Below are 15,701 nucleotides of genomic sequence, written 5' to 3'. Positions count from 1 at the left end.
TCACAGTACTTAAAAAGGAAAAAAAAATTAAAGGCCCCAAATAGGTGTTCAATTAAAAATGTTTCTGTGATTCATTTCACAACACAGCCTCCATGGAAGGCTGGGCCCACGAGGTTTTACATCCCTCAGAAGCTAAGAGCCTCGCTAGAACATAACCTTGCCCTGGGGAGAGACTGATGAGCCAGGGATGTCCTAGTGCCTAAGTGAAGTTCCCGAGAGTTCTTGCCCATCTGGGCATACATGGCATCTGCTGTGTGCAGGAAAATACTGACTGCTGGTGAGAAGGACCCGTGTGGCCTGCTGACCAAACTCCTTTGACCCTGGCACACTCCTGTCACACATTTGAGATGACCACGTGGCACCTGCAGACGTCATTGTTTACAGGAGAAAAACAGCAATTGTGGTTTTTCAGCCTTTCTGTTTTGAGGGGAGTGTCTTGCTCACTAGACTCTACACACTCTGCGGGTGAGATGTCTGGTGGCCGCTGTGTCCCATAAACATCAGCCCTTGCCCGGCACCCAGCACAAGCCTCCTTAATATGTTTGATAGTTCAGTGTTGAATTGGTTGACAGCAGAATTGTTAGCTGAAAGATCTTTGTTGGATCAACTGTTAATTTTTACATACACAGAAAAGTCACATTTGGTTGTGCATCAAAGGACACTAGCAAGAGAATGGAAAGACAGCCGACAGAATGGGAGAAAAACATGTGGAAATAGTGTATCTGCTCAGGAATTGATATTCTGAATATATAAAGAACCCCTACAACTGGACATCAGCAGCAGCAGAACCAAATAAGCCAATTCAAAAATGGGCAAAGGACTTTCACAGACATCTTTCCAAAGAAAGAAGCTACCCAAATGGCGGGTAAGTACATTAAAAGGTGCTGGGCGTCATTAGTCACCAGAGAAATGGAAATTAAAATTGCAGTGAGATACCACCTCACGTGCAGTAAGATGGCTGTGAGAAAAATACACCAGACCCAGAAAATAAAAAGGACGAAGAGAAAGGATGCTGGAAACCTCAGGTGTTGCCGGTGGGACAGTGACATGTTGTAAATGCCGAGGAAACCATCTACCCAGTTCTTTAAAACATTAAACACAGAATTATTACATGATCCAGTATTCCAATCCTAGGCACAAACCTAAAGAATGGAAAGCAGGGACTCGGATGCTGGCACGCCAGTGTTGACAGCTACATATTCACAGCAGCTAAACGGTGGACACACCAGGGTCAACAAAGTTGGGTAGCCACACAACGGAATATTACTCAGCCATGAAGAGGAATACAGTTCTGACACAGGCTGAATTACAGGTGAACCCTGAGGACTTTGTGCTAAATGAAAGTAGCTAATCACGAAAGACAGATTACTGTGTGATTCCACTCATGTGCCATCCCTAGAGTGGGCAAAGTCATGGGGACTGTCAGGCGAATGGTTGCGGCCAGGGCTGGAAGGAGGGGCGGGGGGGGGGGGGGTTAGAGTTTAACGGGTAGTTTCTGTTTGAGAAGATGAAAAAGTCCTGCTGCTGGAGGGTGGTTACAACCTCTCCATAATGAATACTCTGAGCCTCTGAATTACACATTTTCAAATGATCAAAATGGTAATTTTCTATTTCAATATTTTATCATATTTGTATATATACATATATAGGGTTATTTTTTGCAGTGCTGGGATTGACCTTGGCCTCATGCATGCTAGGTGAGTGCTCTACCACCAAGCTACAGCGCCGAACCCATGATCTTTTAATTACTTAAAAAAAAAAAAAAAAAAAAAGACAGGCACTTTGGGGTAGCACCCCATGAGGCAGAAGCGAGAGACCTGGGGTTCACGCAGTTTTCTGGAACCCTCTGGCTCTCCTGCTCTGGGGTTAGGAGCCCCAGACCAGCGGCCCTCCTTCTACATTTGTGTGGAGCTTTGATCCCTGGGACAGCAGTCAAGTCCATGTGGCAAACACAGGGTCACTTCAGAGGCCAGTTCTCATCTCCGTTTCTGAGTCCCTTCCAGTGCCTGGAAGAGGCCTGTTCCAGCCGCGATTTTATTTTGTTTATTTATTTAGCGGTATTGGGGAGAGAACCCAGGGCCTGGCACAGGCGAGGCCTGCGCTCCACCACGGAGCTGCTCCCAGCCCTTTTTAGTTTTTTGTTTCTAGACAGCGTCTCACTCAATTGCCTAGGCTGGCCTCTAATTTGTGATCGTCCTGCCTCGGTCTCCTGAGTAGCTGGGATTACAGGCACCAGGCGACCTCAAGTTTGTTGTAGAGGTTCATGACGTGGTAGCTGAAGTCAGACACTTGGCCCTCATGACGAGTCTGGTATGGAAGAATGTTCAGCACCCTTGAGTCCCTGGTATGGAATGGAAGGCCGTGAATTCCAACATGCACCAAGCTCTCTGAGTCACTTCTTCCCAGAACCCACGCGATGGGGTAACACAACGAAGTTCTCCTAACTCTTCCAGGATTCGGTGTCCTGTGGGTGAGGTCTCAGGTGAGCCGGTCTCTGCCAAGTTCCAGGATGTTGTGCAGTGTTAGCACGAAGCTCGAAGGAATTCGCATCACAAACAGAATGCTAAAGCTGAGAACTAGCGCCCCTAAACAGGTACTTAGAGGTGAGGGGGAAGTGTTTAACGGGAGTCCTAATTAAGGCATGTGCTAATTGTGCTAATCACAGTGGGGAGATGAATCCTGGCAGATATTTTAAAAGCTTCCATGTAGCTGGTGAGTGGGACTCTGGGCTGCAAATGATTTTGTCCCCCCTCACGCCACCCCCGGGGCTGGTGCAAACCTGCCCCAATGTTCTTGTGGCCTCTTTCTCTCCAGTTAGGATTTAAAAGGTCTAGTCCCATTGAAGAGTTGGAACCCCAAAATGACAGCTTTTCCCTCTTCAGGGCCCTGGCAGGGAGGGAGCTGGGCACAAGCTACATTCCCCACCTGCTGGTGGCGCTTTCTGACTCCTCCAGGCTTATGGTGAGGGAGGATGGAGATGAGAGAAGGGGACAGAGGAGGCTTAACCTGCCTCTGGGGGCTGTTGCTGCTGCTCCCTGGGCTGGCAGGGGTTTCTGCTCATCACAAGGGACACTTTGGAGGGTCTTTCAAGCCGTTTGTTCCTTTGATCCCGGGGAGCACACCACCTCTGGCTGGGTTTTTATTTGTAATTCCACCCACCCTCAACTCCTGGGGGTAAGATGTCAGACCCTAGACTTCCTCCCCCTTCCCTTGGAAAAAGCTAAGACTTTCCAGGCTCCAGCTGGTCCTGGAAGTCCCCACCCTGAACAGGCCCAGGGAAAGACTGTCACTGCCAGGGGCGCTGTGGCCAGATGCCTTCCCCACCTTTAGGTCCTTAGGTGGAAGTGGCTTCTGTGCTATGGAATTCAGAGCCTGGGACCCGGCCTGCTCTCTGGCTTCTCCATAAGGGAGAAACCTCCTGTTCTCCACGTGATGGCGATCCCCGCAAGACCCCTTGCTCCAAAACGCATTCTTCCCTTAACCTCAGCTTTGCTGAATCACGTTTCTTCCTCAAAGTAGATGTTGAGTTAACAGATGGCCGCTGTCCCTGGGTCCCCCACCTTGGCAGGAGAGCCAGGTCCTGCACACCTCCTGGAGTGGGATAGCCAGTGTCTTGAGTACCGGGTCTTCTGACATGGAGCCTGCGTCCCATTTCAGTGTCCCCTTACATGCCCTTCTGTGACCCAAAGACTGAATGCAAAGCCAGCATTTCGTTTTTTCTCTCTTTTCTGTATTTTAAGAGTTAGGGGACTGGAGGTGTAGCTCAGTGATGGAGCACATACTTACATGCGTGAAGTCCAGCGTTCAATCTCCAGAACCCCCCCCAAAAAAATGCAAATCTAGAAGGTGAAAAATTGTCAGCAGAACTTAAGGCGCCCAGGTGAAGCATGAAACACCTTCAGGGACCCAGGAAATTTAAGAAGCAAGTCAGTTAAAAGCTCCCGTTATGTAGGTCTTCACAGCCCCTGACACCTTGGCGAGGCTTCTCCACTGGGTGAGTTTTGTGGGCGATGCTAATGACCTCACGGCCTCCTTGGAGGTACCACAGTGCGGTGCTGCCTCGCGCCTCGCCTAACCTAGTTATGAAGGAGCTGGCCACCCCTCAGGCCGTCTGGGCACCCACGGCCTTGACAGGCAGTCCTCACCGGTCCTTTGTCTCTCGGTTCTAGCGAAGGGCCTGGCGCATGCCAGATCTAGACACAGCCTGCTTGGAATTACCACCTAAGGCTGAAGGGAGAGGTCTGCAGACACCAGGAATTTATTCTTCACGGAGTTTACCCTTCCCCTTAAAGAAAGTCTTTTAATTGGATTTTAGATATAAAAAATTCCATCTGCTACTTTATTTTATCGCTCTTCTGTCACATGAGGTGTTGTCCCTGGTGACTTAGAAACACAAAGAGTGGTGTCAACAAAATGAAATAGCAGGCACGTTAAAACCGCCCTTAATTTTAAAAAGTGGAGGCCCGACCTCCCCCATTAGAAAGGCCAGGTTTCCTCATCGACGAGGGAGGAGCTCAGCACTCCCTCAAGGCTACTCGCCTGTCCAATATCCAGTCTCCCCTTCTTCCTTAGTAATAGACTCTTGGTTTTATTTAGTGTGCCAGCGTTATAATACTACTTTTCCAAACTTCTCTTGCAGTTGCCACACGAATAAAGTTCTAACCGGTAAGCCAAACTTATCAGTAGAATGTATAAAAGCAGACAGGTGGCTGGTGGGTGTGTTTTTTTTTCCCCCCTTCATATTCTTCCCCTTACCTCTTGCTTCTTGCCTGAGATGTTAATGAAACAACTGGAGCTCCAGCAACTCTTTTGGCTTATGAGGTGACCGTGAGAATGGAGTCACAGGCTAAGAATGACAGAAGAGGAAGGTAGGAGGAGCCGGGGTCTCTCCTGACAATACCCAGGACCTCTGACCTCTGGAATGCTTTCAAGTGAGGGAGAAACAAGGTTGCATTCTGCTTAAGACATCGCTTCCAGCTCCACTCTCATTGGTCACGTCTGTTAGAAAGGACCACTCGGGCACCAGTATTTCGTTTTCGCCATTTTGGAAGGAATCTTCTGGAGCCTGCGCTGCACATCTTGTCTTCTCAAACCACGCCTATAGTGAGCATATGGTGCTGGGTAAAATGCCGGATGCCCCGTCAGAGCTGAATTTCAGATAAACAACAAATAATTTTTTAGTAAAAGCACATCCTAAATTTTGCACAGGACATACTTACACTAAAAAAATAATACACCGGTTTTCTCAAGTTCAAATTTAACCAGGAGTCCTCTGATTCAATTTGCTTACTCCGCCAGCCCTCACCAAGCAGAGGACTTGGCTGCTGCCCGCTCTGTGCGGGGAATGGTAAGGCACGGAGAGCTTCCAAAGGCCCGTGTGACCCGTACGCCTGCGTAGAGTGGGCCCAGCTGGCCTTGGTCTTACTGCCATTTCCCTCTGTAGACTGTTTCTGTCTCTTCCTTGGTCCATAGCTTATCCCGTAGACTGCTCCCAACTGTCTGTCTGTCTGTCCAGCCTCTTCCCTCTTTATTCATCTATTTTTATTTTTCTTTTGGTGCTGGGAATCAAACCCAGCACCCGGCACTTGGCAGGCCAGCCCTGGACCACGGAATTTCACTCCAGCCCCTACCCATTGAGGATGGCCCCTGGTAATCTGTGGGTGGTCAGCGTTCAGAGCTGGTGCCCTGGGGCGACTCCAAGCACCTCTACTTTTTCGCTCTGGGGCCTTGGGCACGTCACTGAACGTGAGTTTGGATTCTCTCTTGTATAATAAGGGGAGAGTGGGAGGTGCCTCGTGGGTTTGTGAGTGTGAATCGTGTTTAATATGCAGAATGTTCCGGAGCAGCCCTTGTCCCTTGCTGGGGGACAAGTGAAGGGGAGTAATCACTCTGCAGTGGACCAAGCAACTGGATAACCAGTGTGGGTACCCAGGACCTGAGCAGAGAGCTGTCATGAGTACAGCCTGAGCAATAGGGCTAGGTGGGGGCCCGGGGTGGGGTGGGGTGGCTGAGAGCCAGCCATGATCTCAGAGGAGAGCTGAGGGGCAGGGGGGCCCATGGCAGCTGGGGCAGGGGATGGTGTGCATGTGTGACAGGTGGAGTCAGGCCCCCCAAATTCCATGTATAGAAGCCCTAATTCCCAGAACCTCAGAATGTGATTCCACTTGGAGACAGGGTCTTTCTTTCAAGAGGTCATCAGGTTGGGGTGGACCCTAGTCAGGCTGCCTGGTGTCATTAGGAGACCAGATTAGGACGCAGACGTACTGAGGGATAGGACCATGGAGGGCTCCCGGAGAAGAGTCCCTCTACAAACCAAGGAGAGAGGCCTCAGGAGAAACCAGCCCTGCCCACACCTGGACCTTGGACTTCCAAGACTACAAACACGGACTTCCCGTGTTTTGGCCTCCCAGCCCGTGGTGACGGAAGGCCTCCTGAGCAAACAAAGCAAGTGTCCAGACAGACATTGTGGAAAGAGAGGGGTGGATCGGCAAAGCTCTGGCAGGGGTCGCTGATCCGGGGTTCCAGCAGGTGGTACTCCTGTTGCTGTTCCTTATTACTGAGGCCTGGTGCCCTTTGGGGCGTGGCTTGCTCAGTGAGGAACGAAGCTGAGAAGACCCTATCCTGTGGAGATGCCAGTTGTAGTGTGAGGAGACAGAACCACAAGCCAGCGGATGAGCTGCAGGCCCACGGACAGCAGCAGGCGCTGGTCCAGGGACTGTCTGGAAGGGATAGAGGGACACAGTTCTCCACAGAGACCTCTCTGAGGCAGCTGGGCTGACAGCCTGAGGCCAGAAGGGACCAAGTGTCAGGGACAGGGAACTGCAAGGGGTGTTTTAAAGACCCCAAAAGAAGCTGACGCTGCGGAGCTGAGCAAGAGGAGAGGGTGGCCTCGCGGAGGCTGAGGGCAGAGGCTGGATCTTGCAGCCTCATGGCCTGGTGAGGCCTGTGTGTTTTGTCCTAGGAGGAGGGGCAGCTCTGAAGCGGGAGGGTGGCAGGGGGCCAGGCTCAAGTCAGCACCCAGCCTGTGCACTGGGGAGGGGCGGGGTGGCTTCCCCGGGCCGAAACCCAGGGCTGTAAAGTGGGCTCCTGGCAGCCAGCGGTCACTCACGGGGGCAAATCAGAAGTCTCCAAGCGACGGTGGCCATAGGTTTGCCTGGAATTGAACAGTCCCACTGGGCACCGGTGGAGAAAGCAGGGGGGCTTCCTGCCTCCCCCACTTCATTCCACATATTTATGGAGCCCTGCTTGTGCCAGGCAGGGCTGGGGACAGGCAAGGAATACAGCAGCCAGCATCTGTGACGTGGGGCAGGTGCCTCCCAGTACAGGGAGGCAAATAATAACCCCAGACACGAGTAAGGTCAGTGCTGAGAAATGAGGCAGGGCAAGGGACTTGGGGATGGAACCGTGCTGAGGGGCCATTTTGAAGAAAACTGGTCCAGGAAGGACTCTGGTCAGGGGACATTTAGGTACAGACCAAGAGGTGTGGGCTCTGTGGCAGAGTGAAAGGTGCTCATGGCTACCGTGGTGGCAATGTCGAGGACCCCCCGAAGGCCCCCTGCCATGAAGGTAGCTTTCATTTGGCTGCAAGGGCTGAAAAGGCACCCATTGTTCCTTTACAGTGAAACCCTCTCCATTCTTCCCTTAAACCTTGGAAAGAAGGTCCCCGGAAGCCCGTTGACCCCAGCCTCTTAGCAAAATACACCAACACATGGACAGCAGGCTAGCCTTTAGTTTGGTTCAAGGAAAAAGAAAAGGCAGAACAGAATCCGTCGTGGCTCCTCTGCCCTGCACATACTACGTGCTCCATCAACACTTATAAAGCCGACAAGTGAGAAAAACCCAGAGTGGGTCTTTGGAGAGACGTAGTTCTGCTTTAATACGCCAAGAGTCACCCCAGAGCTGAGGAAGAAGCAGGGAAAAGAAACAACCGGCCCGTTCGGTGTGGAAAGGTTCTCACTGGTCATGAAAGGGTTTGGCTTTGTCACCCCTGGACCCGCGCAGGGTATCACTCAGAGCAGAAGCTCTTCTGCACTGGCAATGGTCCTCATGAACTATGAGAGGATTCGGGGTGGGCAAGCCTTTCTCTTCTACTGACAGTGAACACCACCGTCTCCTTCCCCTCCCCGGGGGCTGCGGTTATGTGTTGATGGAGAAAAGGCCACTAGCCTTGAGCACCAAGGTGGTCAAAGAAAGCTTTACTCATCCGGAAGGAAAAGCCACCGTGACGCATTTCGATCCAGTCCCCATCCAGATGTTCTGCTATCTAAAGGCCAAGGGGCTTTTTGTGATTTCAGACAGAGGGAATCTCCCAAGTCCCAGGGCAATGCTGAGCTTAGCGAGGCCAGCAGGACTCCAGGCAGACTCCTCCCGGCGACTCCAGGGTTCCACCTCATCCTGAAAGGGGAAAGACCCTGCGGCTGACTGACTCTAAGGTTCTATTTTAGAGCAACTTCCAAGCAGATGATCACTTTCTCTAGTTTAACCTAGTTTTCTCCTGCTGTTACTGAAAATAAAAGAGACAGTGGGATTACTGCACATCAACCTCACATCAGACAGGCGGCGAGAAGAACTTGGCTGTGTCTGCCTTGGGTAGACTGTTCATTGCTACTGCCAGAGACCCAGATAGGAGCGAGATGGCACACTTTTTTATTATTATTATTATTATTTTTTATCGAGGTCTAAGTTGACAGGGTCATTTTTACATGCCAAAGCTCCGAATGTTAGAACTTGGCCTTGGAGAAAGGGGAAGGCCACCAGGTTTGTCCAAATGTGGCATGGGAAAGTGTCTGTCCAACACAAGGACCTGAGACACAGCATCCAGAAGGATTTGTGGGCCGTAAGTTTCTGCTTTCCTTTTTGATGTAAAAATGAAAGCCCCAGCTGGGTGCAGTGGCGCACATCTGTAATATCAGCTGCTCGGGAGGCTAAGGCAGGAGGATTGTGAGTTCAAAGCCAGCCTCAGCAATTTAGTGAAGCTCTGAGCAACTCAACGAGACCCTGTCTCTAAATAAAAAAGGGTTGGGGATGTGGCTCAGTGGTTAAGCTCCTTTGGGTTCAATCCCCAGCACTGAAAAAAAGAAGAGGAGGAGGAGGAGGAAAGAAGGAAGAAGAAGAAGAGGAGGGAAAGGTATGCAGGGAAATCTCTCCTCCATTCTCATGCTTAGGACGACCTGGACTGCTGATCTGCACAATGAACTTCCCTCCTATGTATCAGCTGGCAAAGCCTCAGCAGAAGCCATTTCTGGTGAGGATGTCAAAGGAGGATGCCCAAAGTTACATCCCCAAATGCCAACGAATACCAGGAAAAGACACAAAGCAGAGATGGTGGTTGGCTAGAAAATCAATGGCATAAAATTGAGACAGAGAAGAATCAGCAGACCCAGCATGATTAAGCAGAAGTATAGTTAAAAGCACAAATTTTGGAGCCAGATGGCCAAAATCCTGCCACATATCAGCCGTGTCACTGAGACCTCCTTGTGCCTTGATTTCCTCAGCTAAGTACCTGCCTCAGAGGGTTTTGTAAGAATTAAATACTTAATACAAAAAGCACTAGAAAGAGGCAGAGCATTCTATGGACGCTCTTAGCTATTCATTTCTTAAATCAGAAGGAGTCTAAAGGTTGAGATAAGATTGGGGCCATTCATCCCATTTCGTTCCCATGAAAAATTTCATTGGAAGAGGGAGTAGACTGAATTATGGTGCCCAAAAGAGATGTCCAGTTGGAACATGTGAACGTGACCTTATTTGGAAAAAAGGTCTTTGCAGATGTAATTAAGTGAAAGATCTAGAGATGAGATCATCCTGGATTAGGGTGGGCCCTAAATCTAAAATGTCTCTTTAAGGGAATGGAGAAAACGAGAAAGGAGGAAGACACACAGGGGAGAATGTCGTGTGAAGGCAGAGACAGAGATGGGAGGACGTGTCTCCCACCCGAGGACCACCGAGGACCCGTAGCACCCACTGGGAGCTGGAGAGAGGCCTGCAGGAGACTCTCCCCAGGGCCTCAGAAGGGACCAGCCCTGCCCACACCTTGATCGCAGACTTTGGCCTCCAGTCACCATATTTGTGGCCCTTCATTAGGGCAGCCCAAGGAAACCAATGAGGGTCCTGTTCTGGGCTTCAAAACTGGAGGGGACCGAAGAACTGCTTCTTCTGGCTGCAAGACAACTAACTACTTGGTATTTTTCCCGCTTCGAGTTGAAATCCCTTGGCTTCGGTCTCTACATCATCCATCACTTCCTCAACCCCGAACTCTGAGTGGCAGAGCAGAGGTGACTGTCAAGGTCATGAGAGAACGCGGCAGAGGCACTCGCTCACCCAAGAGGGTGTAATGACAGTACAGAGACACCACACGACCAAGACTCTGAAGACCCCCATTTCCTAATCGAGTGCTGCCTCTCACTCTCCAGGTGCCCTTGAGCCAAGTCCTGTGGAAACATGTGGCTTCATGATCTCTGGGGTCCCTTCCACCACAACACCCCAGGAATCTGCAGCACCCCTCCCCCAACCACAACCAGATAGAGGCACAAGAAGGAGGAGAGACAGCCCAGTGGTGCTGGTGCCCGGCTCTGTCCACCAGCACAGCGCATGCCACGCAGCCTCACCTGCCTGCCAAGGCCCTCGAGCCAGGAAGGTGGGTGAGGGCAGCAGCGCAAGGCTGTGCCCGCCTTGGCCGTGGCGCACTGCAGCATCTCCCAGGCAGGATGCGGGCAGCAGAGCCTCCCCTCCTAGTCGGTACAGAACCGAGTCACATGTTCCTGGTCTTACTTCAGTAACAAAATGTACGTGGAATTGATGCAATTGGTCCTTTTGGACAATTTGTTAAGAAGGGGAGTTTTAGCCCCCCCAACACCACACACACACACACACACACACACACACACACACACACACACTCACTTTCTCCTTTACCATCCCTTCTTAGACTCTGAGTGTGTAATCAATTCAAAACCTGGGAACACCTCCTTCCCCCCTCGCCCTCTTCCAGTTCTCCCTGTATCTAGTCTGCATAATCCCTTGTGGATTATATTAGAATGTGCTATTTTAACCGTGTCTACATTTAAAGTGCTTCTCTCTCCTGGAACTTTCCCAGTTAAATTCCCGTCTCTATCTTAGATATTGACTTTGCACAGAGGCAGAAGCGGAAACTTTAGGAATCACAGATGTGTCAGGGCAAAATTGACACTCAGTGGCCTTCTTGAACGTTTCACACTTATGCATGTTCTGTAGATGGGGTTTTCTTGGAGGAAAACAAAAACACAGATTTCCCAACCTGCTGAGAATTTACCAGGGGGCAGAGAGGAATTTTCCTCTTCTTCCCCTGGTCTGCCTCTGTCCTGGAGCAAAGCAACGGTCTGAAGCTATGCAGACTACCCGTTCCTGGGCAGCAGGCTCCTATTCTGTAACTTCTGAACAAGTCCCACCTGCTCCAAGATCAAGGCTGACGGATTCTGCAGTCTTTTTTTTTTTTTTTTTTTTTTGCAAGAAAAGCTTTTTCAGGTGAAATCTAGGAGGTGGAGCGATGCCTTGGACCTAGTTGTGAGGGCGCATGGGGAGGGAAAAGCTCTTGGAGATGTGTCTACAGGAGTGGACTTCCTGCAGTGTCAGGGGTTTAAATTAAACTGGGGGGAGGGGAGAGACCAGCCCCGTCGCCCGCCCGCAGTGTTGACTCCTGGCATCGTTTCGGTGCAGGGACCCAGCTGACACTTCTGATTTTGGGTCCTGCCTCTCCAGCAGCAGTCTGCAACTTGCCGGTGTCCTGGCAGGACGGCAGCCTCTGAGCAGGAGAGAGAGGTAACTTTCAGGGAGGGGTGTGTTGATTTCGGGATGCAGAACAGCTCTTTTGAATGCTCCTTAGGTGGTCGGAAAAAAGATTCCCTCTCCTTTGGGTTTTCCGAGGCTTTCTCCTCTAAGAAGCTGGACTCCTCTCCCTACACCGTGCAGAAACTCTGGCCTCGATGAACTCCATCCCCAGTTCTCCTCGCATGGCTTTCCAGCTGAGCCATGTAGAGAAAGCTGAGTCAGTTGCTCATGGGAGTCAATTTTAAAATAATTTTTATCTGCCGTTTCAACTCTTTGTGGGGGGGAGAAAAAACACGGGGGTTCTTTCTCACATTGATTTCATGTTTGCACCTTGTGTTTTAATTAAGCTACAATGAATATAAGTTTGTGGAGGAAATTGCGGTGATGGTTTTATGATTTTAAAAAAAATCTACTCCATTGCAGTTACGCTGCAGTCCCAGCAACCTGGTTTAGCTGCAGAGGCTCCCGCGGTGCCGTCCTCTCCTCTTTACCCTTGCCGGAGTCTCAGTGTCTGATCCCCACCGCTGACTTCTCCAAGCACCCCCCGTATGGAGCCCCATCTCCTTGCCCACCTACCCTCTGCAAAGGACCCTGGTAAGTGAGCTGGCGTCGGTGACAGTTGGGGTTTGAAGGAGAATTTGGACACTGCAGCTTTAAGAATGCCGTACTGCGAAATCTTTCTCCTTCAAGTGACTGCAGAACCGCAGCAGCAGCAGCAGCAGCAGCAGCAGCAGCAGCAGCGACTTGGGGAGGAGGCAGCAGGAGGAGGAGGGGGTGGGGGAGACGGAGGAAGGGGATGCCCGCTCGTGGTCAGCTTGTTGGGTACCTCGGACTGGGGCGCACTCAGCCCCAGGCAAAGCCAGAGCGTAACCAGGACGTTCACTTTCGGTTAGTTTCTGTCTCCCACACGCCGGGGGCGGGGACCCTGCAGGCTTACTGATGAGTTTAAGCTCAGTCCCTGGCTTGGTGCGTGTTATCCAGCCGCGTGCGTCTATCTGGCTAACTGGTTCTTTAAGCCATGTGGGATGGGGCTGGAGAGGCAGGTCTGTTCTCTGTTGTGATCTTTCTCCTGCCTGGCTTGAGCCCTGGGGACACCGCGGCAGGCAGCCGTCCCCGAGGGTGGATGTTTTCTTTTTTTGGATGTACTGAGATGAGCTTTGGAGGGAAACTCAAAAGGGAATGATTTGTGACCGTAGGGGCAGAGGCTGCAGCATTTATGAGCCAGTGAATCCCCTTTCTTGGTAGCAGGTGTTCAGTGTTGATGCATGGGGTGCCAGGCAATGGGGGAGGGGCTCCATAAGGGGCTTGTCTAGACGGACTGCCCTGGAAGCAGCAGCGTTTTCTGGGAAAATGCACAAGCAGCCCAAGTCACCTGAGATGTGTCTCTGGGACCCAGACTCCTGTGCACCCTGTCAAAAATCCTCCCTAAAGCTGATTGCTGCCTCACTGGGTGCAGGCTGGAGCAGCTCCAGGCCAGCACTGATGGGTGGCATTCCCAGACTCTGTGGTACATGAGTCCAGGTCTGCACTGGAGGGGAGGTCATGCAGTGCCAACGGTGGCACCTGCCCATACGGTCCCAGACACTGAAAGGCTGAGCTCCTTGCAGTTCCTCCCAAAGCAAAGAAAGGTATCTTTTGGCAAAAATTCTAGGTCTCATGGTACATCAGCTCGAAAGATGAGCAGCAGACCTCTTGGATGTAAATGATCCAGGTGAGCCCACAAACAGCAAGTGGGTGGCAACAGTCGGGGCTGCAGAGGGACATGACCTCCATGGGTACCTGCATTGTTCTGGTTCTCCCCGTAGACAGGAGCCAGGTGAGAAGTCTTATCCTTGGAAAACCTGTCTGCACTCTGCAGGGGGTGGGAAGCACTGAGGCTTCTGGGGGTCTGGGAAGTGCCCGAAACAAACACCGCAGTCGTGTGGGGAAATGTGAGCCCTAGACTAATATTTTATTGGGCCTCAGACTGCATAGTTGCCTAGTCTTGAAAACCACTTTGTGGACCCCTCGCAACTCCCTCCCCCCAAATTAGGAGTGTCTCCCTACCGGCTGGGCTCACATTGCTCATTCTCTCCTGAGAGCCCTTTTTCTTGCTTCGTTTTTAAAACCATCTTTGACTTCTGCTCATTCATCTGCAGCAATTTTAACTTTCCAGACTAACATCCTTGGGTGCAACTGATGTGAGCACAAAGCACCCAAATATGTCATTAGGGTCCCACCACATCAGGGTCTTCGAGATTTAACATGTGTGATGCTAAAGATGGACCCTCACTTGTGCATCAGCAGGCTGAACCCTAGCCCACCCCAGTCCCCTCCCCTCAACCCCAGAAGCCCTTAGGATGGGCCATCTGTCCCTGGACGTGAGTTTCTCCTCATGAAGGGATAGAGGTTTCAGTCACCCTGGAGTGCAATAGAATGAAGCTGGCAAGCCCAGACACCTCTCTATTCCGTGCCACCCTGCACAGCCTGGATGACAGATGAGCATCTTTTCTGTCTGGAATTAGCCAAAGGAAAGGCCTGCTGGCACCAGCTGCAAAGCAAATGCCACTGTAGTCCCCGGCATGCAGTCCCTGTCTACTAACCCTAGCCACCTATGGGGAGGTCAAATGAGACAGGAACTTCACGAATGTGCTCTGAATGGGAGTAGGTGACCCCTGAGCCCAGTCCTGACGCCCCTGAGCCTTGTGAAATGAACTGCTCACACTGTGAAATGAACAAGCCCTGCCTGGCTGCAAGAGGCCTCCTTCCCTTAGGCAGGCATGGTCTGGGCCCAAAGTGACCAAATTGAGAAGACTGGGACAGGAGATGCAGCAGTCAAGGTGATGTGAAACCCTTAGGGACAGACAGGGTTGGGGGAGCTTGGCCTCTGCAGCTCTGGACACCCTCAGTTCTCAGGCAACAGAACAGTGAGGCCACGGCTGAGAGCCAGGCAGGCAAGAGGACAGGACAGCATCTTCTCGGTTTTCTGAGGCAGGAAGTTCAAGTGGTGACAGCCACCACTCACCCACATTACCTCCACGTGGGACTGACTAGCTCTGGGCTGTCCTTGTTCCTGCCCGCATGTCAGATCTCATGACCTTGCACCAGGCTCCACTGTTATTATCTGGGGGCTTACGTGGGCCTGAGTTGGGCTTGAAAAAGTGTTCTCTAGCTTTCCATCCGCACAGTTGTCAGAGCGGGTGCGTTGTGGTGCGGTGATGTGGAGGGGGAGTGAGGCTGGCTCCCTCATTAGGAGGGGGCATGCGCGCAAGGGCTGCCGAAGGGTGCACGTTTTTGGTCGGAGGTCCAAAGTTGCCAGCCATCCTGCTCACGGGCTCCCTGGAACACCTCCCAATGCACCAGCGCTGACTCAGGGCCCTTTCCCAGCTCGCTCCTTCCACCCGCGTCAACTGCCCCAGCATTGGCCAGCCAAGCCCTTGCCGCTGGGTTCTCCCGGTCTCCTTGCGCAGGGGCAGTTGGAACCCAGGCTGCAGCAGGCCCTCCCCCGCCCTCCCCGCCAGCACCTAGTCAGCAGTGCTGACGGCTGCGGGGCTGCAGCAGCGGCGGCGATGCAGAGACCCTGCACCACCGCTGGGGCGGGCGCCGCGCTCTGCCCGCGCCACGTCCCGACGGCCACCGCCTGGCGGCTGCGCGCAGCCAGTGCTGAGACCCGACCTGACGGCGGCGCTGATTGGTGCAGTGAGTGAGTTCCTGGCTTTATTTAGACCACCTCTTCTTGAGGACCGTACTTGCCTGGAGTTGAGGGCTGGGGCAGAAGACAGCCTTCTGGGGCGAGAGGATGATAAATGGGGAGTTCTGCTCCGGGGTGTCCGTCTACACCCACTGGCTTGCGCATCCTGAACCCACCATGTCCACGGCGCTTGGGACCCATCAAGTGCGGGGCTGCTTTTGGGAAACTC

This window comes from Sciurus vulgaris (assembly GCF_902686455.1).
Source record: "Sciurus vulgaris genome assembly, chromosome: 1".
In the NCBI taxonomy this organism is placed as follows: domain Eukaryota; kingdom Metazoa; phylum Chordata; class Mammalia; order Rodentia; family Sciuridae; genus Sciurus; species Sciurus vulgaris.
Note: the sequence above shows the minus strand (reverse complement) of the source record.